Below are 22,546 nucleotides of genomic sequence, written 5' to 3'. Positions count from 1 at the left end.
TAATATTTGGTAATTGAAATTTCAATACCATGTAGTAAATGAAGAGCCAATAAAATTTTTTTCACAAATTTGGTCATTTTCATGTACGTCCCCCCTTAATGCTCTGCTGAAGCAACTGTTCAGAAATGTGGCTGTCTCTGTGTATTCGTCCTGAGTTACAAATGTAAAATTTACTCCAGAGAGATTTTCCACTTTCCAGTTGAATAGCTGCCGAGGTATAAGAATTTGATTGTCATATGGGCGATGTGTTGCCAACCTCTTGAATGTGCTCCCAACTCCATTTCAATGAGCTGTTGCTGCCATTCAGCCTCTATACCAAAATCAGCTTGATGAAAACATAGATTTAAATAGTTTTTCTTGGTACTGAGCAGCAGCACCATCAGAAAAGTAGTATATTTTTGTAGGTTCAAAGTGTTTTCTTGAGAATTCACTGAGTTTTTTCTGGAAGCACTAGACAGCCACAGGGTTATGTTCAAGACAGTGTGAAATAACAACATAACTGAGATGTTCTGTTTCTGTTTTTCCTTTGTAGTACACAACAAATGAGTGAACAGTGGCTTGCTGACGTGTCCAATAATAGCTCTGGACGTCATCCTGCATCAGATATGAGTAGTTCTCTGAAAAATCACAATACACAACTAATTGTGACTCTTGTACTGTTTCTCCAATGTGTTTCATAAATGAACTTCGTTGTTTTGCAATAAAGTCATGATGGACCAACATAGAAGATGAAGGATTTTGTAATTTTTCACATGTTACCAACTAAGGGTTAAGCCCGAGGTTGTATTTGTTGCATTCTGCAACTTTTATTTTGTGTCGAATGTTTACATGGGTAAATGTCTGAGGAGGAGGAATAGTTTCATTGGTGAAAGTTCACACAGTATTATCAAGTAGAAACTTTCTATTGTTGCAAAGAGTGAAAAAATATTATAACAGGGATTGTCAATAAGATCAGTAGCCTAAAGCATTGAGACAATTGCTATACAAGTTTTTCTTGTAAAATTATAAAATAATTATGGTTTTTACAAAAGTGTGTACTGTGTTGGGTGATTTTGGACAATGCCAAGAATGTTTAAAAGCAAGAAAGATGCTAAAGTGCGGTGTGGTTATAACCTGGAACTTTTAGGTAGAGCTGTTCATGATATTGAGGAAAATTATCGTATATAGAAAAGTGAGTGGTTTATATGATATAACTAGATTGACATCTCAGTGTTCCCATCTTGTTAGCATGTACTGTTTTGCCGATCCGTACCCTACTGTGGACGACCTACTGTCATATCTAGCGGAAAAAAATTTTCAGGCGTTTATTGTACGACGTATGTTTCCCTTTGCATGTATCCTGTACAAAAGACTTTGTTTCAGTATGAACCATTTATGAAATATGACGCTTTTTATGATTACACGATTCCTGATCCTCACCACACGTAACCGTCTGTTGGATATGAAAACCAAAATCTCGAGAATAAAGTGAGATATCGTTCTGCTGTCAGTTTTAAATAAAATTATGATATCTTGTCTAGATTTTATTTGCGGCATTGTATTGGCTAAAATTAACCATGTGCAAAATCTATGCAATGCGATTTTATCTCTGCAAACTCTTCAAAATTTTGTCCATTGCATTACTCAGTTTTATGTGGCACAGTAACTGTGAGGAATAACAAAAAGAAATTTAGTTATTTATGGAGCAAAGATATAAAATTGTAAGATGGGTGAAAACCTAATTTTTTTGCCATGTAGTTCCTGTAAAATGGGGTTATAAGTGTTTCACAGCAGCCGGAACATGGTCTCCCTGCACAGCCGAGCCATATACCCAAAGCAGCGCCCAGCATGGAGAGAGAGCACATCTGTAGAAGCATTAATTACCTCAATCCTTGTCACTTTCTCCTAATGATAGATTTCCTTTACATGTGTTAAAAGTTACTAAAATCAAACAGGAAGAACGTAGAATTTAAAAAAAAAATAGTGATTCATGCCTGAATTCACCCCATATATTTTGAAATTTTGGATAGAGCCATAAAAAACGTGTGTCTGAAAGGCAAATACAGGTACACGTGGACAAATTGTGACATTCTGTAGTGACACTGTGAGCTACCGTTCACACAGGATGCCACAAATTTTGTGATGTAGTTACGCATTTTGCAGTATGGCGTCATCAGTCTCACCTGACGTGATTCGGGAATGCGTTAATGTTGTGGATTTACTCCTTGTATGACCTGATCCCATGATGATCCCAAAAGAAACTTTGAGAGGTGTAAGAGTATAGTGCAAGGAAATTTTGTGATTATTCAAAATTTTTAAAGTATGTCTGGTTTAGAAAACTAAAATTTATTGAACTTCCAAAAAAAATTTAAAACCATCATGTTGCATACCAAATGGAAGTCCATTAAAGAGCTTTAAAATGACACATTTTCCAGGTCTGTATGTCATCTATTTCCTGACACTCCAAGGTGTAGCAATTTTAAGATTTAAGGCCTAATAAAATTTTAATTAAATCACGGAAAAAAATGTATGGTTCTCATTCATAACTATGTAGGAACACTAGGTACTCAAGTTTCATCAGAATCTAAGAGGTCAAGGTAAATTTTCGCTCAAAATTTTGTTGATTTGACACGGATTGATGCGTTACTAAAATTTAAGAAAGAGAAAAAAGTTTGTTTTATTCAATGATTACTTCAATTTTTAATGTAACTAACCTTCTATAGCACCACATGTCAAACAGTTCAGTTGTCTTGTGTTCTGGTTCTCCTGCAATCTGTGATTCACAACAACACAATCCTGTGCTCCAAATCTACATTCTCAGAAAATTGTTCTCAAATTAGGGCTGATGTTTGATACTATTAGGTTTCTCCTGACCAGGAATTTCCTCATTTCCTGCCCTAGTCCTTGTGCTTCAGTGTTTTGAGATGATTGTAGTTGAAATGGTTAGTTGTAAAATCTGTCTTTGTGATGTGTTTAAATAAAAGAAAATAGGAAGAATTATTATATCATGGGTGTCACCAAAACAGCAATTATCTCTTATTTCACAAAGTATTCTATGCTATTCTTGTGAGTGCACAGCAATTGTTGAAATACATTCAGAACAAGGACCACAAAAAATAAGAGTTAACAATATTAGAGTGCCGAAAGTATAGTTGCATAGAACTAAGGGGATAATGAACACACTACAAACATGTGAAAGTAAAGGTCTGTCATGGTCTCTTCAAAGAAACCATATCAGCATTTGCTTTACCAATTAGAGAAAGTATGGAAAAACCTACTCAGGCTGTTTGTGCCGCTCATCATAACCATATTTCTGTGAGGCATTGATTCACCGAAAGTTGATGCACACTCCATGGTACACAGTGGCCCCTAATTATGTAAATGATGATTGATTGGCTGCAGTATTTGTAATTCTGGATGACACTATATAGCCTGGGAGTGGGGATAATGGTCACTAGACGTAGAACCATTAGTGTATGCCAGGCAGCATGGCTGGACGGTTTTGTCTGGAACAGCGTGTGCATTGTATATTCTGCAGCAAACAGTTACGTTGAGGTAAGATGGAGGAAGGCAGTCAAGTTTGGAGACAGTGGACCTTCTGTGTTAACAGTTGCAAGAATAAACAATAAATTTGATGCTACTGCTAGTGTTTTGCATGTGAAGGGAGCAGGTAGGCCCCGGTGTATGCATACCGATAGTAACAGAGCTCGTGTGTTGGAAGCCGTTAGCTCATTCCCTGGGAAGCCAAACTCTCAAAGGTGACTTTTACTGTCTGCACAATAAGACATTAATGACCTACGGTGGCAGCAAGGTGGTGCCGTACCAGTGCGAGAGTGGCTGAATCAGTCGACTTATGGCTGTCAAGTGGTCAGCTCGTTCTCCCAATCGGACACCACCTGACTTTTTCTAATGGAGTGTTCTAAAAGACAAAGTGTGTCAGCATTACATGTGCAGTTTGGCCAAAGTACAGGAAACTGTAACACGAGTTCCACAGGATACTAGTACAGGTGTGTCATGCTGCTTGTGACAGTGTTGCTCTTCCTCTCCATGCATGTATCAGGTTGGATGGTGCATTGGCGAACCAGTGCCATGGAGATCAGAGATTAAAATTCTTGTAACGAAAGGTATGAGAGCAACTTGTTTATGTTCAATTTTACATTCAAGTGCTGTTACTAGCAGTCTCTGAAACAACATATACATAATTATGGGCCAGCCTGTATATTACGTTTGTTATTGGAATTTTTGTGGCAAGCAGCAGAAAGTCATACATCATAGGAAGCAGTAAAACAACAGATATAGCACCACTTGACTTCACATTTAACTTGGTATTTCTTCCATCAGTGGTAGCAGATACAACTATCATTGTATCTGGAAAAAATGCACTCAGAAAGCAGCAGCAGTAAACATTCATGTGAGATATCCTATACAGGTATTGTCTGTTATTGGAATTTAAATTTGACTATTTCATACGGGCATTTAGGCAAACAGGAGTCATGCACTGCTTTGATTTATTCCTGAAGGCGGACAACACTTTTATGTTTGTTATGCTGTTTGGAAGCTTATTGTAAAAAGTCTGTCTGCACATACTTGATATTGATCCACCAGTCTTACTTTCTCTTTCATAATTGCTCCAATTTTTAATGTTCTTGTTATGTATGTACCGATGTATGAGTTTACGTTTTCCTGGAGTATGGTGATTTAGAAACAATTTCAGATATTCAGCTGGGTAGCATCTTCCAAATGATGCAGTATTTCAGCAAACATGACTCGTTACAATCTTCAGATAGTTGTGATGTCTGATTTCTCTCTTCTGCTGGGTACATTCTTACATACCTCCCCCCCCCCCTCTCCCCCCTCTCCCTGCCATCCTCTGCTGAGCTAGAGTCCATAGCTTGGCTCCTCTGGGAAGCTAGAGGGGAAGTGTATGGCCAGGGCACACAGCATGGTCCTCAGTCTCTTTGCCACCACTGTGAGGGTGGGATGTAGCTGATCTGGAGAAGGTGTGGCTATGTGGTGTGATTTAAGCTCTTCTGTTGGGCATAGCATGAATGGATCTCTCCACAGACAGCCATGCTTTGAGCATGCACAAGGCTAGCCATACATTGCAAAAATTATTTAGGACCATTGAAGGGCCCTAAATGTTTCAAGCAACATCACTCACAGACTGCCCTCATCACATTTATGCATCATAGTGCAGTGAATTGCTACCTAATTAAACACAGTAAGAAGGAACACTCAGAGTACTCTCTCTCCTCCTTGGGAATGCATATTTCTTCATCCCAGATGTGGACCAAATTCTGTAGTTTACGGGCCTCCAAAGATAAACATCATCTCCTCCCATGGTGGTATTTCTGCTTGTGCAGCTGTTCTTGCTAAACACCGCACAACCCACTTAGTGACAGTGTCAGCATCCTCTTCTTATCCGGCTACCTATTGAAGAATTAAGAGTGAGTTGAACTTATCCTCCTGTTCTCTAGCCTTCATAACCCTGAACATTGTACAGTTGGCTCTCAGAGCCGTCAGACTCCACCTACCCCCTTGATGGTGGAGGACACTTCCCTCCCTGTTGCTCCTGCACAACCTACTTCAGGAGCAACACCTCACACCCTCCCCCCCTCCCCCCCCCCCCTAACTATGGGGAACGTCAGTCCCCACTTCTCAACCATAGAAGCGTAAGTCTTCTTCATCTCCTCCCGCCAGGAAGGGATCCATTGGGTCACTCCCTTCCCAAGTTCCTAGCAGTGGCAAAGCTGACACCCGACAGTGGCTGAAGCAGCCACATGTAGGTCGTAGGGCTTCACGGTCCTCCGCAGCCCCTGAGACTAAATCAGTGAAGCCCTCCCAGCTGGACAAATCTAAGGAGCAGTGAGAGAAACCTAAAAAGAAAAAGACCCCCAAGAACCGAGGCACTGCGATGGCGCCCGCACCACCGCTACCTACAGGTTCTGTGTCTGAGGATGAGGTGGAGATTCTGGCATCCGCTGAGGACCTAGATGTCGCTGGGCCCTCAGACACAATGGATGTCAATTGCACAATTACTCATCTTGTGTCAACAGGTGACCTTGAGACATAGACTGCCTCATTGAGTGTTTCATGCCTTCCCAGTCTCACGATCACGTAATCCTCCAGTGGAATTGTGGTGGTTGTTTCTGCCACCTGGCTGAGCTACGGCAACTGTTAAGCTTTACACAGGTGTAAAGCTTAACAGTTGCCATATGCTTTCTGCATTGCCCTCCAGGAAACTTGGTTCCCAGCAATCCGGACCCCTGCCCTCCGTGGCTATAAGGGATATTACAGGAACCGTAGCAACTATAATAGTGTGTCAGGTGGAGTTTGTGTGCCGGCCACGGTGGTCTAGTGGTTCTAGGTGCGCAGTCCGGAACCGCGCGACTGCTACGGTCGCAGGTTCGAATCCTGCCTCGGGCATGGATGTGTGTGATGTCCTTAGGTTAGTTAGGTTTAAGTAGTTCTAAGTTCTAGGGGACTGATGACCACAGTAGTTAAGTCCCATAGTGCTCACAGCCATTTTGGAGTTTGTGTCTATGTCCTAAACTCAGTATGTAGTAAACCTGTGCCCCTTCAAACCCCCTTAAGCTTTGGCTGTCAGGATAAGGATGATGCAGGAAATAACTGTCTGCAATGTATATCTTCCTCCAGATGGTGCAGTACCCCTGAATGTATTGGATGCACTGATTGATCATCTCCCTAAACCTTTCCTACTTTTGGGAGATTTTAACGCGCGTAACACCTTGTGGGGTAGTGCCATGTTTACTGGCCAAGGTAGGAAGGTCAAAAGTTTACTGTCACAGCTCGACCTCTGCCTCTTAAATACAGGTGCCCCACACATTTCAGTGTGGCACATGGCACATATCCGAGCATTGATCTCTCGGTTTGTAGTCCTGGCCTTCTCCCATCTATCCATTGGAGAGCACTTGACAACCTGTGTGGTAGTGACCGCTTCCCCATCTTCCTGTCACTCCCCCGGCATCATGCCCACAGATGCCTGCCCATATGGGCCTTAAACAAGGCAGACTTGGAAGCCTTCACCCCTGCTGTCACCGCTGAATCTCCTCCACATGGTGCCATTGATGTCGTCATTGAGCAGGTCACTACAACGATCGTTTCTCCAGTGGAAAATGTGATCACTCGTTCTTTAGGGTGCCCCCGATGAAGACAGTCCCTTGGTGGTTGCTGGAAGTCACTGAGGCAATTAAAGAGTGTTGGCAAGCTCTGCAGTGACATAAGCAGCACACTTCCCTAGAGCACCTAATAACCTTTGAGCGGCTCCGTGTCTGCTTTCGCCAGCTTATAAAACGACACAAACAGGAGTGTTAGGAGAGGTATGTGTCAACCATTGGGTGCCATACGTCACCTTCCCAAGTCTGGATGAAGATCAGGCTTCTTTTTGGGTACCAGGCCCCAATAGGTATCCCTGACATTAACATCAACAGCTTGTAATGTACTGACACAAACATGAATGCTGAGCACTTTGCTGAACACTATGCTCGAGCCTCTGCCTCAGAGAACTACCCCCCAAGCCTTTCAGACCCTCAGACTGTGGATGGAAAGGAAAGCCCTCTCGTTCACTACAAGCCACAGTGAACCCTATAACGCCCCATTTACAGAGTGGGAGCTCCTCAGCGCCCTTGCACATTGCCCTGACACAGCTCCTGGGTCGGATCGGATCCACAGTCAGATGATGAAACATCTCTCGTCTGACTACAAGCGATATCTCATCATCATCTTCAACCAGATGTGGTGTGATGGCGTCTTTCCATCACAGTGGCAGGAGAGCAGCATCATTCCGGTGCTAAAACCCAGTAAAAATCTGCTTGATGTGGATAAGGATCTGCCCATCGGCCTCACCAATGTTCTCTGTAAGCTGCTGGAACGTATGGTGTGTCGGCGGTTAGGTTGTGTTGGGTCCTGGAGTCACGTAGCCTACTGGCTCCATGTCAGGGCGGCTTCCACCCGGGTCACCCTACCACTGATAATTTAGTATCCCTCGAGTCTGCCTTCCGAACAGCCTTTTCCAGTTGCCAACACCTGGTTACCATCTTTTTTTGACTTATGTAAAACATACGACGTGACCTGGTGATATCATATCCTTTCCACATTGTATGAGTGTGGTCTCTGGGGCCTGCTCCCAATTTTTATCCAAAAATTCCTGTCATTCTGTACTTTCTGTGTCCAAGTTGGTGCCTCCCATAGTTCTGACCGTATTCAGGAGAATGGCATTCCGCAGCCCTCCGTATTGAGTGTATCTCTCTTTTTAGTGGCCATTAATGGACTAGCAGCAGCTGTAGGGCCATCGGTCTCCCCTTCTGTGTATGCGGATGACTTCTGCATTTCGTATTGCTCCTCCAGAAATGGAGATGCTGAGCGGCACCTACAGGGAGCTATTCACAAGGCGCAGTCGTGGTCTCTAGCCCACAGCTTCTAGTTTTCAGACACAAAGTCTGTTGGCATTGTACCATTCATCTGGAACCTGAACTTTATCTGAATGATGATCCACTCACTGTAGTGGAGACGTATCGATTCTTAGGACTGGTTTTCAATGCCCGATTGACTTGGCTACCTCACCTTTGTCAGCATAAGCAGGTTTGGTGGCAGCACCTCAGTGCTCTCCGCTGCCTGAGCAACACCAACTGGGGTGCAGATAGCTCTACACAGAGCTCTTGTTCAATCTCACCCTGACTATGGGAGTCTGGCTTACAGTTCAGCGGTGCCCTCAGCGTTGCGTTTACTTGACCCAGTGCACCACTGTGGCTTTCATCTAGTGATGGGAGGTTTTAGAATGAGTCCGGTGACCAGTGTCCTCGTAGAGGCCAGAATCCCTCCATTGCGGATCCGACATGCGCAACTGCTTGCTAGTTATGTTGCACACATTTGTAGTTCTCCTGAGCATCTGAATTACCATCTCCTTTTCCCACCTGCAGCAGTTCATCTCCCGCATTGGCGGTGCAGGTCAGGGCTCAAGATTGCGGTTTGTGTGCAATCCCTTCTCTCTGAACTGGAGTCCTTCCCTTTACCACCTCTACTTGAGGTCCATTCATGTACACCTCCATGGTGTACACCTTGGCCGAAGCTTCATCTGGACCTTTTGCATGGCCCTTAGGACTCCATTAACCCCACCACTCTCCGCTGTCATTTCCTCTCAATTCTTGACGTGTTCCGGGGCTCTGAAGTTGTTTACACTGACAGCTCGATGGCTGATGGTAATGTTGGCTTTGCTTATGTCCACAGAGGCCATATTGAACAGCATCCCTTGCCCGCTGGCTGCAGTGTGTTCACTGCAGAGCTTGTGGCCATATCTAGTGCACTTCAGTACATCTGTTTCTGTTCTGGTAAGTCATTTCTTCTCTGTTCTGACTCCCTGAGCAGCTTACAAGCTGTCGACCTGTGCTACTGTCACCATCCTTTGGTAGTAAACATCCAGGAGTCTATCTCTGCCCTGGAACAGTCCAGTCATTCAGTGGTGTTTGTGTGGACCCCAGGACATGTCAGAATCCCAGGCTACAAACTTGCTGACAGGCTGGCCAAACAAGCTACACGGAAATTGCACCTGGAGGTGGGCATCTCTGAAACTGACCTGCACTCTGTCTTACACCACAAGGCTTTTCATCTTTGGGAGACGGAGTGGCATAACAGTATGCACAACAAACTGTTTGTCATTAAGGAGACTGTGAATGTCAGTTGTCCCTTGTCGGCTCCGCATTGGCCATAAGTGGCTCACACATGGTTACCTCCTCCATTGCGAGGACCCATCTCAGTGTCGCTGTGGCTCCCAAATGACAGTCATCCACCTCATGCTGGACTGCCCACTTTTAGCCACACTGCGGTCGACTTTTTAACTTTCCCAGCACTCTACCTTCGGCGTTGGGCGACAATGCCTCAACAACAGCTTTAGTTTTACGTTTTATTTGTGAGGGTTGGTTTGATCTGAGTTGTAGCGCATGTCCTTTGTCCCTCTGAGTCCTCCACGCTAGGGCCTTTAGGGTGGAGGTTTTAATGTGTTGCAGAGTGCCTAGCTTCTCCTTTTTTATTCTCGTGGTCAGCCAGCCATGGTAATCTGCTTTCTTGTTTTTAATTTCTTCTCGCTGTTTCTTGCCTCTCTCTGTGGTTTTCTTGTCCTGTTTTGCCATTGTAGTGTTTGTTGTCCTGTCATTCTTCTAGTTCTTCCTTTCTCCTGTTATTGTGATGTACGTCGTCTTTGGGTTCTTCGTTCCCTTTGGTAATTGTTCTACTGGGAACACAGGACTGATGACCTCACAGTTTGGTCCCTCCCCCCTTTTAAACCAACCAATCACAGCTTACGATTGTGGTTTGCGTCTGGTCCCTTCTGTGCGGTCTGAAGTCTTTCCCATTACCACCTCTCCTCGAGGTCCATTCACGTACACCTCCGTTAACCCTGTGGCTTTCCACTATCACTTCCTCTCAATTCTCGACATGTACCAAAGCCATGAATTGGTTTACACTGACAGCTCGATGGCTGATGGTCACACAGGCTTTGCATATGTTCATGGAGGACATATTGAACAGCACTGCTTGCCAGATGGCTGCAGTGTTTTCACTGCAGATCTGGCGGCCACATCTTGTGCTCTTGAGCGTAGTGACTCCTTGAGCAGCCTACAAGCTATCGACCAGTGCCACCCTCGCCATCCTTTGGTAGCGTCCATTCAGAAGTCCATCTATGTTCTGGAATGGTACCATTGTTCAGTGGTGTTTATGTGGATCCCAGGACACATCGGAATCCCAGGCTACGAACTTGCCAACAGACTACGCAGAAACTGCTTCTGGAGATGGGCATCTCCGAAACTGACCTGCATTCTGTCTTATGCCGCAGGGTTTTTCAGCTTTGGGAAGCGGAATGGCGTAACAATAAACTCAACAAACTGCGTGTCATTAAGGAGACTACAAATGTTTGGAAGTCTTTCATGCGGTCTTCTCGCAAGGAATCAGTTGCCCTCTGCCGGCTCCCCATTGGCCATACATGGCTAACGCATGGTTACCTCCTCCGCTGCGAGGACCCACCTTGGTGTTGCTGTGGCCCACAAATGGTGGTCGTCCCCCTCTTGCTGGACTGCCCACTTTCAGCTGCTCCGCGGCGGACTTTTAACTTTCCCAGCACCCTACCTTTGATGTTGGGTGACAATGCCTCAACAGCACCTTTAGTTTTACATTTTATTCATGAGGGTGGGTTTTACCATTTGACCTAAGTTTTAGCTTGTGTCCTTTGTCCCTCTGTGTCCTTCACCCTAGTGCTTTTAGGGTGGCGGTTTTAATATGTTGCAGAGTGGCTGGCTTCTCCTTCTTATTCTCATGGTCAGCCAGCCATGGTAATCTACTCTCTTGTTTTTATCTCGTCTACATATTTCCCATTGTGGGTTTCTAGTCCGATTTTGTCCATTTTAGTGTTTGTTGCCCTTCTGTCATTCTTGTGGTCTTCTCCTTTCTTCCAGCTGTGTTTTGTATGTCTCGATTATTTTACTCGCACCCTTGTGAAATTATTTTAATCTGAATGAGGGGCCGATGACCTGGCAGTTTGGTTCCTCCTCCCCTCTTTCAAACCAACCAACCTCAGCAGTGCAGGAAAAGATAGATTAGATAGATTACTACTTACCATAAAGAAGACATGTTAAGCTGCATGCACACACAATTAAAATACGTTTACACAGTGCTTTTGGCCACAACCGTCATCAGCAAAAGAGAAAACACACCACTGATACAAACAAGCCAGCACACCTCTCGCACACATGACTGCCAACTCTGGCAACTCAGGCCAAAATAATGCTGAATTAAATAGTGAGCCTTTCACTGAGTCAGAACTCATGGCTCGTTACAAGATACAGCTCCAGGTCCTGATTAAGTTCACGATCAGATAATCCAACTTCTGATCACAGAATACATCACAGACTCCATATGCTTAGTGTCTTGTGTTTGGCTATAACATGTTCTCCTTTTGCAGTGGAAGGATAGTGTCATCATCCCAATCCTTAAATTGGACAAAAACCCAACATCCATCAGTGGCTACCACCTCACTATAATTCTCTGCAACCAGCTTGAAAGAATTGTAGCCCACAGATTATGCTTGGTACCTTTTTTTCCCCCCTATCAGCATGGATTCTGGGAGGGATGCTTCTCAATTAAACATTTGCTTAGGCTGAAGACAACTCTCCGGCAGGATTTTTCTAAATGCCAACATTTTACTGCAATCTTTTTTTACCTACTTCAGGCGTATGTCACAGCTTGTCTCCATCACAGTTTACTTTTGAGACTCCATATTAATTTTTATTAATCAGTTTTTATCCTGACAATGGTTTTGGGGTTGAGCTGGAATGTAGCTCCCCACAGGTTCAAGGGAAAGACATCTCTCAGGGCTCCATGTTGAGTGTTACATTCGTCATCACCACCACCATGGATGGGCTACTGACCTCTGTTGGGTCAGGAACTACCCCAGTGTGTGTCGTTGAGTCCTGCATTTGGTATAGCTAACAATGGGTAACCTTGGCGGAACACTAGCTCCAAGGAGCCGTCCAGAGGGGCTCCAGTTGAACCCTATCCCTCGGATGACAGTTTTGTCCCACGAAAACATGAATTATGTAACTCTGCTGTCGTACCACAATTTATCGTGATGCAGAACTTGGGTACTTAGCACGTCAATGTTGTTGCTCAGTTCTGATTTTTGGGACTCCTGTTTGGTAAAAAGCTCACATGGCTGCCCCATATTTGTCCACTTAAGACCAGCTGCATGAAAAAGCTGAATGCATTCTGGTTCCTTGCCCACCTTTCTTGTCTGACAGAATGCGCTACTCTACTCTGTAATTACTGGGTCTTGGCCTTGTCCCAACTGGACTTTGGTTGCCGGGTTTACTGCTCAGTGGCATTTTCAGTTCAGCCCTGAACTTGATTTACCTAGTACATCATTGTGAAGTAAGACTGGTTACAGGCACCTTCTGGGCTACTCCTCTAGAAGTCTCCTTGTTGAAGTGAGAATCTTACCTCTTCAGTTTTGATCAACCTACACTTTCTCACTTGCGCAATTACCATATAACAATTTTCTTGTTATCATACTGACCAAATTATTTTTCATACAGGGGGCGTTCACTCTCGGGTGGGTTTACCAGTTGGAATTCTCTTCAAGACTATCTACTGGGACCTATGCCTATGCGCCTTAGAATACACTCCCCACGCGTTCCCAGGCACAGCTCCTTGGTTAATACTCAGTCCATGAATTAGAAACAATCCATTTCAAGGACCTAAAATTTCAGTCACACTCATGATCTTTTGTCATCTGTTCCTTTTAGTTTTTCGGTAGTATCAGGATGCTACCTTCATTTACACTAACTGCTCTGAAACCATGGGTAGGAGGAGATATGATTTTATATCTCACCCCTGGTCAGGAACAACATTTGTTGTTTTTGTGTGAAGCTGAAAGCCATCAACAGAGCCCTGTATTTTATTGAATAGATATCCATTGACTCCCATTTTAATTTATAGAGACTCAGTGAGCAGTCTCCAGGATTTTGATGAATGGTACTGTTTTTTGTTACCCTGTGATATCTGCTATTCACAATCTTCTCTCTGATCCAGACAGTACTCAATGTTCAGTTGTCCACCTCCATGCCATGTGGGTATCCCAGGGAATGAACTGTCTGACCATTTTGGTAGAAAATTGATTGCTTACTCAACATTCACTCTGATGATTTTATGCACAGATCTGCAGGTGCAGATAAGACGTCTACTCACTCGGAGATGAAACAGTACTTGCTGGACCACTACCCCTCCATGCCAAGATTACACTTGCATGACCGCTCCTTGTTACCAGTGCTCTAGTCATACTAGATTACCTCTTAGTTTTATCTTATGTAGTGAGTGAGCCTCACATTGTGGTTGTGGAGCCCTATCAACAGTAGCTCAAATTCTGGTGAATTGCCACCTCCTTCTTGCTCTCCATGCCAAACGTGGTTTTTCTCTATTCTTTGCTTCTGATATTGGCAAACAATCTGTGGACAGTTTAAATGGTACTTCATTGTCCCTGAGAAAGTGGAATTTATTCTCTGATGTCTTAACCTGTCAAGTGAACTGATACATTACATGACCAGTCATGGTCCGTATGTTCTGTATCTGTACAAAATCGAAGGAGACATTGTGGGACTGTGTGTTCTACAAAGATGCAGCGGATAATGGCTGTCGGGCATTAAGAATGTTGGAGCCCAAGCAGCTCCAAGGTATGAGCTAGCCTGGAACCTGTTGGACAATACTGCAGCCAAGTATCCAGGAAGACCAGGGGGAAACTTCATGAGACATTCAGCCACATATCAGTGTGCTTCTGTCCCAGCTGGACAACATACTCAGCAGATGGAGAGAAGACAGCTGAGGTCAGTAACTACTGAAGGAAATCATTTTTCAAGAATTACATTGGTGCAGTTGATAATGGAAGTGTGGATTCAGATGTTACAGTGAATTGTGCAATCGCCTATAGTGGAAACACTGCTAACGTGCTGCCCTGCGCCCAAGGAATACAGCAGACTGTGGTCGTTGACTGGTTTAGTATAAGAGCAAATTCGGTGATGGAAACAGTAATCTACAGTGTGAAAGCACCTTCCTCAATGAACAAAAACGGAACAATATTTAGTGCTAACAGTAGTTTTACTTGGTGGGTGGTGGGTTCAAGGTTTTTTTTCCACTATAGTACATACATTTATTATTATCCACAAAACTGTGAATTATGTGGCCAATTTTAGCTTCTACGTAACAGGTTGTGATTGTGAAGGACAAATAATATATCAAAAATGTTAATGGGCCTGCTACATACTGAGTACAATGTTATATGACGCATGAAGATATCCCTTCTAACACTTCTGTACTCTTACCTTTTAACAGATTTATTGTTTTTACCACATCATACTCATCTGTTTGGAATAGAAAAAGACTTTCTCTTACTTCAACGGTGTGAAATTTAATTTTTGCTCTGTGAGCTTTATGTCCTCTCTGTCTACATCCATATAGTGCAGGTTGAAAATGAAGGTAACTTCATGTGATTCTGAAAAAAACATTGTCATCCTTTCTTAGAATTACATTTCTTTGCCTTATAGTAGATGAATATTTACTTCCTGCTTTTCTGTAATTCCAGACAATCTGTGTAATTTTTCCAGAAGTTTGAATTGAGTTACTGAAATACCTTGATTTTGTGTCTCAATAATATGTTTTAGCCTTTCCCCCACAACATTAGACAACTCCTTATCATTTGACTTATTCCTCTCTGGCATTTTCACATTCAGAAGTAAGCTGATATTCCTACATCCCCTCCCCTCCCCTCCCCTCCCCACCCCTCCCCTTCCCTTCTTCCTTATTTTCCATTTTATCTTAGAACAAGCAGTAGTTAACTAATAGCTTCAGAGTTTGGCAGAAAGCTTCTCATCCCTGGACTGAGGAACAGGATGTCCACATGAGGAACCAGTTTCCTGTTTTCAAGCATTTTTGATGGATTTATCAACATTACTTCCATGGAGATTTATTTTTTTATTTATTTGTTCATCCAGGGATCTTCTCTCAATAATTTAGGATTTGTTATCATAATACAGTGATGATAAAGAGCTCAAATATACACAAACATAGACTATATATGTATGTTTTTATGAGGTTAGGACAAGTAATCACCTTGAAATTGCTGGAGAAACCATTTTCGAATTTGCCTAAAAAGATTTAGGAAAATCGAGATCATGATGACGAGACAGAGCAGTCTCCATCATACAAAATATAAGATCAGTGTCTTAATAATTGCACACCCCTTACCTCCATGTAGTACAATGTTCTTTTGATTATCCACAATTTGTACAATATAAATGTAATGGCTGTCTTGATAAGACCACTGTTGGAAGGGTGAAGAGCCATTTTCTTGTAACTTGGAATGGCTTAGCAGCTCTGCCATGCAGAGTGGAGGTGGGAACCAGTCAGCAAAAGACTAACAGCTGCGGAATACTCATTATTTAACACCAAATTCATAGATACATTGCAGAAAACAGGTGTACAACCTGTCCCAAGGGTACAGTCAGACTATGGCTCAAGTGAAGTGAGACTGCAGTGCACTTCTGGAATGGGAGGCAGCAGTAGGCTAGGCTGGGGCTAATGCAATGCCATGTTCAACACAGCTGGAGCTGAAATGGTGGTCAGCAAGCGGCCAAGGCCTCACGGCTTTGATTACACCACACGAGTTGGGATAGTACAGTGAGTAGCACAAAACACTAATTTCCTCCTCCTCCTCCTCCTCCTCCTCCTCCTCCTCCTCAGAATACACTGTCGTACTGATGTATTGGACCTGGGATATCCACATCCAGGCTTGTGCATACAAGTGGCAGTTGGTGATAACTGTCATGCAGATGCTGGGCAGATAGTGGACCCAGCTGATAGTTTGTTTGCGCAACGTGTGGTTGCTCAATCAGTGTGCATAAATAACACTTCGGTAATGGTTTCTTTGGCTGCAACTCGTAGAAGTGTCACATAGTAAAGTTGATCCAACATTGACATGACACCACTCTACATATTGTACTGTTGCAAGGCTGCCTTGTTGCGGACAATCAACTGCTCTGGCAATTTTGTTAGCTTTGAAGTAACACTGTAGTATAAAACATTATTTTGCACAGAATCACTATACAGACTGTGAAAAACCACTGGTGGCTCTAGGCCTTTGACAGGGTGTTATTTCCCTTGCATTCCATTCAGACTATTTGGAAAACTGCCTCCATTCCTCTAAAAATGCTACTATGCCTCATGCACATCTCCATGTCCATGTGCCAGCATTCCTGCATGTCAGGCTGAGCTCAGGAGAATGTCATTAGTATCACACATTATAGATCTTGACACAGTTTTCTTGTCATTGAGGTTCTGTATAATAATATGACAGAGTGTTGTAATTTTCTCTTTCTAGTATTAACTCCTACCCTGAGTCTTCTAAGAATCTTTAATTGTGTAGTATGCATTACTTGTAAAGTATATTGTAGCTGTCTTTTTAAGTAGATCCATTTTAGTTACTTTTCTCATATCTTTGGCTAATTTATTTTACAATTTTATTTCATGGGAGAAAATGCTATTTTGAGTTATTTGTTTATTTTTCCTTTGGTAAATTTAAATCCAGGCTGGTTCATGTTCCATAATTTTGCATGTAACTGTTCTTGAAATACTTATTAATGCTTTCCTTGATGTGTACAACAGACAAGTAGATATACTCACTTGGTACAGTAAATGTATCCATTTTTCTAAGCCGTTCTTCATGAAGAATCTATTTACTATGTTTAGTTACTATTCTTACGGTCCTTTTCTGCAGTTGGGAAATTTTGCCTTGTTTTGTGCCTTTGATCCCCAGAAAAGAATCTGTGAAGACAAATTTCCTCCTCAGTTTTGCCTCATGGAACTAGATATCTCTAAAAAAAAATAAAAAGTAAAAATAAGAATTGAATGTACATAAAAATAATGTGTTACCACAAGACATTGGTTTTTTAAATTGAAGAGAGTAGCATGACAATGACATTCTTGCTGCCAGTATCTTTGTGTGTCCATCAATATTAACCGACTGTCAGTGTTCACCATTAAAAACTTTGTTACACAATCTGTAGTTTCATTTGCTGTGCTCAGTGCAACAGAATACACTGAAATGCATGCTGTTTGCTTTCTTTATGTTCAATGTTAATTTACTAATCACTGCCCAATGTCAAACATCCTGGAGAGTTTCATTTGCCTTCTTTATTAGGAATTCTGGTGTCTTATCAGTTACTACGATGTTGCTTCTTCAGCAAAGATAACTTTTCCTCTATGTATTATATTGTCTGGAACGTAATTGATATATATTAAGAGTAGAGTAGGACAATACATGCCCCTGAGGTTCATATGTTTTTTTTTTCTTTCTTTTTTTTTTTTAATTGTTCGGATAATGCTTGTACTAAATATTTATCTGTGCATGCCTTATGAACAGAGACTGGAACCTCAGCTGTGTGTGCTGTCATAACTGTGTCCTGTATTGCCTCTTATGTCTATTAGCAATTCATAATGGCCTGGTGTTATAGTCTTCTTAACTTGTACATTCCTCACGTTCCGTGGTATGTTTATAATTAGCATGATCTGTCAGTGACTCAGAGGTATCACTGAATCTTGTAAGGCTGTTTACTACTTGTTAATAATACAACATTAATTAGGATTCTGTCATACAACCTTACTCTATTTTCAATGAGATATGTTTATATCATTCAGTAGGTCTCCTTCAGTCAGTTAATGTTCTAATAATTAAAGTTGCCTATAATTTACATTCTATTAAAGTTCTGGGAAACAGATTACACCAACTGAATGGGAAAATAATTTCCCATTTGAATTATGTGCTTTCTTGTTGATAATAGCTTCAAGGATTAGTAATAAGTTAGTTAAATTACATAGTTTTTCTAACTCCCAACTGCAAAGGAATTTAGGAGATTTTGCATTGCTGATTAACACCACTCCCTCAATTACAGTGAAAGTGCACATCAGTCTGGCAAAGTTCAGTAAAAATGAGCAGTTCATGGCATCCTGACAATTTGTAACTTTGTTAAATCAAACAGTAGGTTACTCAACATGATTACTTCGTTTATTGATAGGCTTGGCTTACTAGTACTGCTTGATTTTCTGAAGACAAGGTTTTTTCCCTGTTGGTAGTGGCCTAGATTGGTGTGCCCTAACCTTGCTACACTCATTACTAATAAAAATGCGATATGTATCCAATGGTATGGCATAAATTTAGGCGGCAGTGGTCTTAAACTGAGGAGAAGTGATCATTTTAAATAGCAGAAATATAATCAGAAGTGAAAGTAATAAAGTAAAGCAGTCCTAAACCCGATGGTTGGTTTGAACACCAAAACACTTACTAGATATGATAATATTGGATGTGGTGAGCATTTGTCTTTCTCGGAGCTTTGCATTGACTTATCCAGACTGTTGTAAGAGAACCTATAGTTTTTAACACTTACATTGTATTATGTAGTTCCATATCATTTTGCCCAATCAAGTTGTGGAGCATCTTTTGTTCTTAGGAGAGCTGTATGTCTCGAATATCAATGGTAACATGTGATGCAGCCCAGTCATCACCTGTAGCTGATGTCTCACTCTATCTCCCAGCCTTTGCAAACACTGCTCAGTCAAATTTGATCAGTGTTGTAGCTCTCATTGACTACTTATGTACCTGGCCCCATCATTGGGATAGAGCAGTTATCAAAATCGATGCTTAATGTAAACTGGGTGCTATTCATGTGGTTTACTCCTTTTTTCAGGTCTGAGGAAAGGAAAGGCATCTGAAAATGATCGTGTTTCAATATAAATAGTTAAAGCTGAAGGCGTAGTAATGAATAAGAATATGCAGAATTAATTATCTCCTCATGGTTGGGGTTCACAGTCATGGAAATTTTGTAAATGACATTGTATTTGCCATTCACTGTGGAAATGGTTTATTCCACAATTGCAGTTTCCGCCTTAAGACCATCATCAAGTTTTAGTGCAGAAATATTTGGGTTCAAAGTATGTCAGACTTTAAAATCCTCCAAGATGTGTACATATCATCATCAGAACTGAGCTTTTTCACTGTAAGAATACAGAAACATTAAACAAGCACAAAGTTCTGTACATTGTGAAATGATGTAAGGTCCATTGTGAAATGATGTAAGGTACTTTCTTAGCAAAAATCACAGTAAACCAATGTTGTTACACACTCCAGAATGAGATTTTCACTCTGCAGTGGAGTGTGCGCTGATATGAGACGTCCTGGCAGATTAAAACTGTGTGCCGGACCAAGACTCGAACTCGGAACCTTTGTCTTTCGCGGGCAAGCGCTCTACCAACTGCCAGGACGTTTCATATCAGCGCACACTCCGCTGCAGAGTGAAAATCTCAATCTGGAAACATCCCCTAGGCTGTGTCTAAGCCATGTCTCCACAATATCCTTTCTTTCAGGAGTGCTAGTTCTGCAATGTTCGCAGGAGAGCTCCTGTAAAGTTTGGAAGGTAGGAGGCGAGGTACTGGCAGAAGTAAAGCTGTGAGGACGGGGCGTGAGTCGTGCTTGGGTAGCTCAGTTGGTAGAGCGCTTGCCCGCGAAAGGCAAGGGTCCCGAATTCAAGTCTCGGTCCGGCACACAGTTTTAATCTGCCAGGACATTTCATATCAGAGCACACTCCGCTGCAGAGTGAAAATCTCATTCTGGAAACATCCCCTAGGCTGTGGCTAAGCCATGTCTCCGCAATATCCTTTCTTTCAGGAGTGCTAGTTCTGCAAGGTTCGCAGGAGAGCTCCTGTAAAGTTTGGAAGGTAGGAGGCGAGGTACTGGCAGAAGTAAAGCTGTGAGGATGGGGCAAGAGTCGTGCTTGGGTAGCTCAGTTGGTAGAGCGCTTGGCCGCGAAAGGCAAGGGTCCCGAGTTCAATTGTTGGTCCGGCACACAGTTTTAATTTGTTACATACTGTGTCATGTGAACTGAGGCAGTTGGTGGAGAAATTAGGTGAGACAACAGCATGAGGGATGGTTACTGTAACATGCAGAAGTTCAGGAACACTCTCTTGGCCCCTCCCACCTACTGACCTAATATTTATTTATTTGTGTATTTGTTGAACTTTGTCTTATTAGGGCCATTGGACCCTCTTTTATACCATACCAGAGTTTCACAATAACAATAATGACAATAACAACAACATTGATTGTGGCAGAAATAAGAATAATTTGTATGTGTTCAAAATAGATGTTTTCTGATTTAGTTAGGTCTGGGGAAAGGAAATTTAAGGAGACTGCATTGACTAAGAATACTGCGAATTGAGGAAGGTCAGGTTGGAAGGAGGGATGTCCAAGGGCAATGAGAGCATGCAGGGACAATGGCAATCGTTATTGTTGCTTTACTAAATATGTCATTAACTGTCTTCTGAAGCTGGAGAGGTTATTGAGTCCTCAGATATAATGTGGGAGTGTACACAAGAGTCAGGTTCCAGTTACTGAGAATAACTTCATCAAAGTGGCTGAACGATGCTGGGGGCAGAAAGGATTTTGCTCTGATGGGAGCAGGTATTTCTGCCATGTTGTTCAGGCAAGAACATTAAAATCGAGGAGAGATATGAGGGATGTTGTCCATTAATAAAATAGTTGAGAAAGCAGAGGGTATGGAAATCTCTGAAATTGCATGCAGGCAGCCAGGATAGCTTTCCATATGATGGTGAAATGTGATCAAAGAGTCGAATATCACAAATATAATGAACACAGGCATTCATAACTAGTTCCAGGCGCCGTGAGCTTTCCTTGCAGGATAACGTCACTGTTATCAGTAATTGAAAGTATAAATGTTTGTACAAGCTGTTCTTTCAGATCAAGAGGGCATGGAGAGATGCCTTCTTGCACATTGCAGTTTATGTGCTCTGTCCAATTTATATGTCATCTGTTATTACTCCTAGATTCTGCTTAAGGGGAAAAGTTGATTTTTGTCTCATTTAGGGATTCTCAGTCCGTTGGCTTAATGAGCCGAGAATGACCAACCAGTATTGCTTGGGTTTTGGATGGGTTGAGCTTTAAATATATATCCTGCACCCATTTTGATAGTGCACACAGGTCAGTACTGAGATTCTCGATAGCTGTCTTCTGGTTTATTGGTTTTGCACATACATAGAACTAGAGGTCATCAGTGTACATGTCCGGTACTACCTGCCTCCATTGTGATTTCAGGGTGCTGGACATGACGCATTTCTGATGAGATGTCAGTTATGTGCAAAACCATTACACTGCACTTGGCAATAAATTTAGGCTGCTGAAATTGGCAAGAAAAGTGTAATAGTCAGCAGTGTCAAAGGCTGTGCATAAGTCTAAGAAGCACATGATAGTTGCCTCTAGTGGTTTCGTGATGATCTTCAACTCAGCTGTTACCTTTATTAAGGCAGATGTTGTGCTACGATGTGTACAGAAGTCTAATTGGTATTTGTCTAGTATGTTATTTGTAGTTAGGTAGTTTGTTAGATGGTCATGAACTATATATTCTGAGCCTTGGACTGTGCAAAAAGAATGCAAATAGGTTGATAATGAGAGGGTGCTGCGGCTACATCCTTTTGAGGTAATGGCTTAACTAGACCCTATTTCCAGGCCTCAAGAAAATGCTTGTAGTTAAAGAGTGATTGAAGATATCGGTTTTAGTGGGCAGTAGTGGGTCGATAATAAGTTCTTCACTTGAACTGTGAAACCACCATGTCCAGTAGATGCTGATCTGATGTACAGATGGCTTTTGGACAGTGTGAATTTTTCATGGTTATAGTTTTTACCCCTGTGAATTAATTAATGATTGTCTGTCCATCTGATGTCCATTATGTTTTTAGCCTTCTCACTTCTACTATTAAAAATCTCCTAGCTAGAAGGCATACTTTACTCTGTAACTGTCTTCAGCCTTAATCAGGTTATGGGGAGGAGGGTGGGGGTGTTGGATACAGGTGGTGTTTGTCTCACCACAGATGAACCCTTATTTCTCAGATGTGGAATCAAGATTGCTATCAGTGCTTTTATTTTACACTGCTATGTCCTTTCATAATTCAG

General features: G+C 42.3%; 1 protein-coding gene across 2 annotated transcripts in view; it reads left to right on the top strand.

Moving 5' to 3' along the window:
* The window catches only part of LOC126484325 (geranylgeranyl transferase type-2 subunit beta), a 73,391-nt gene that overhangs the window by 6,332 nt on the left and 44,513 nt on the right, over positions 1–22,546 (top strand). The gene's annotated exons all lie outside the window — the stretch shown is intronic.

This window comes from Schistocerca serialis, chromosome 6, assembly GCF_023864345.2.
Source record: "Schistocerca serialis cubense isolate TAMUIC-IGC-003099 chromosome 6, iqSchSeri2.2, whole genome shotgun sequence".
In the NCBI taxonomy this organism is placed as follows: Eukaryota; Metazoa; Arthropoda; class Insecta; order Orthoptera; family Acrididae; genus Schistocerca; species Schistocerca serialis.
The sequence above is the reverse complement of the archived record's forward strand: the minus strand, read 5'-3'. Positions and strand labels throughout refer to the sequence as shown.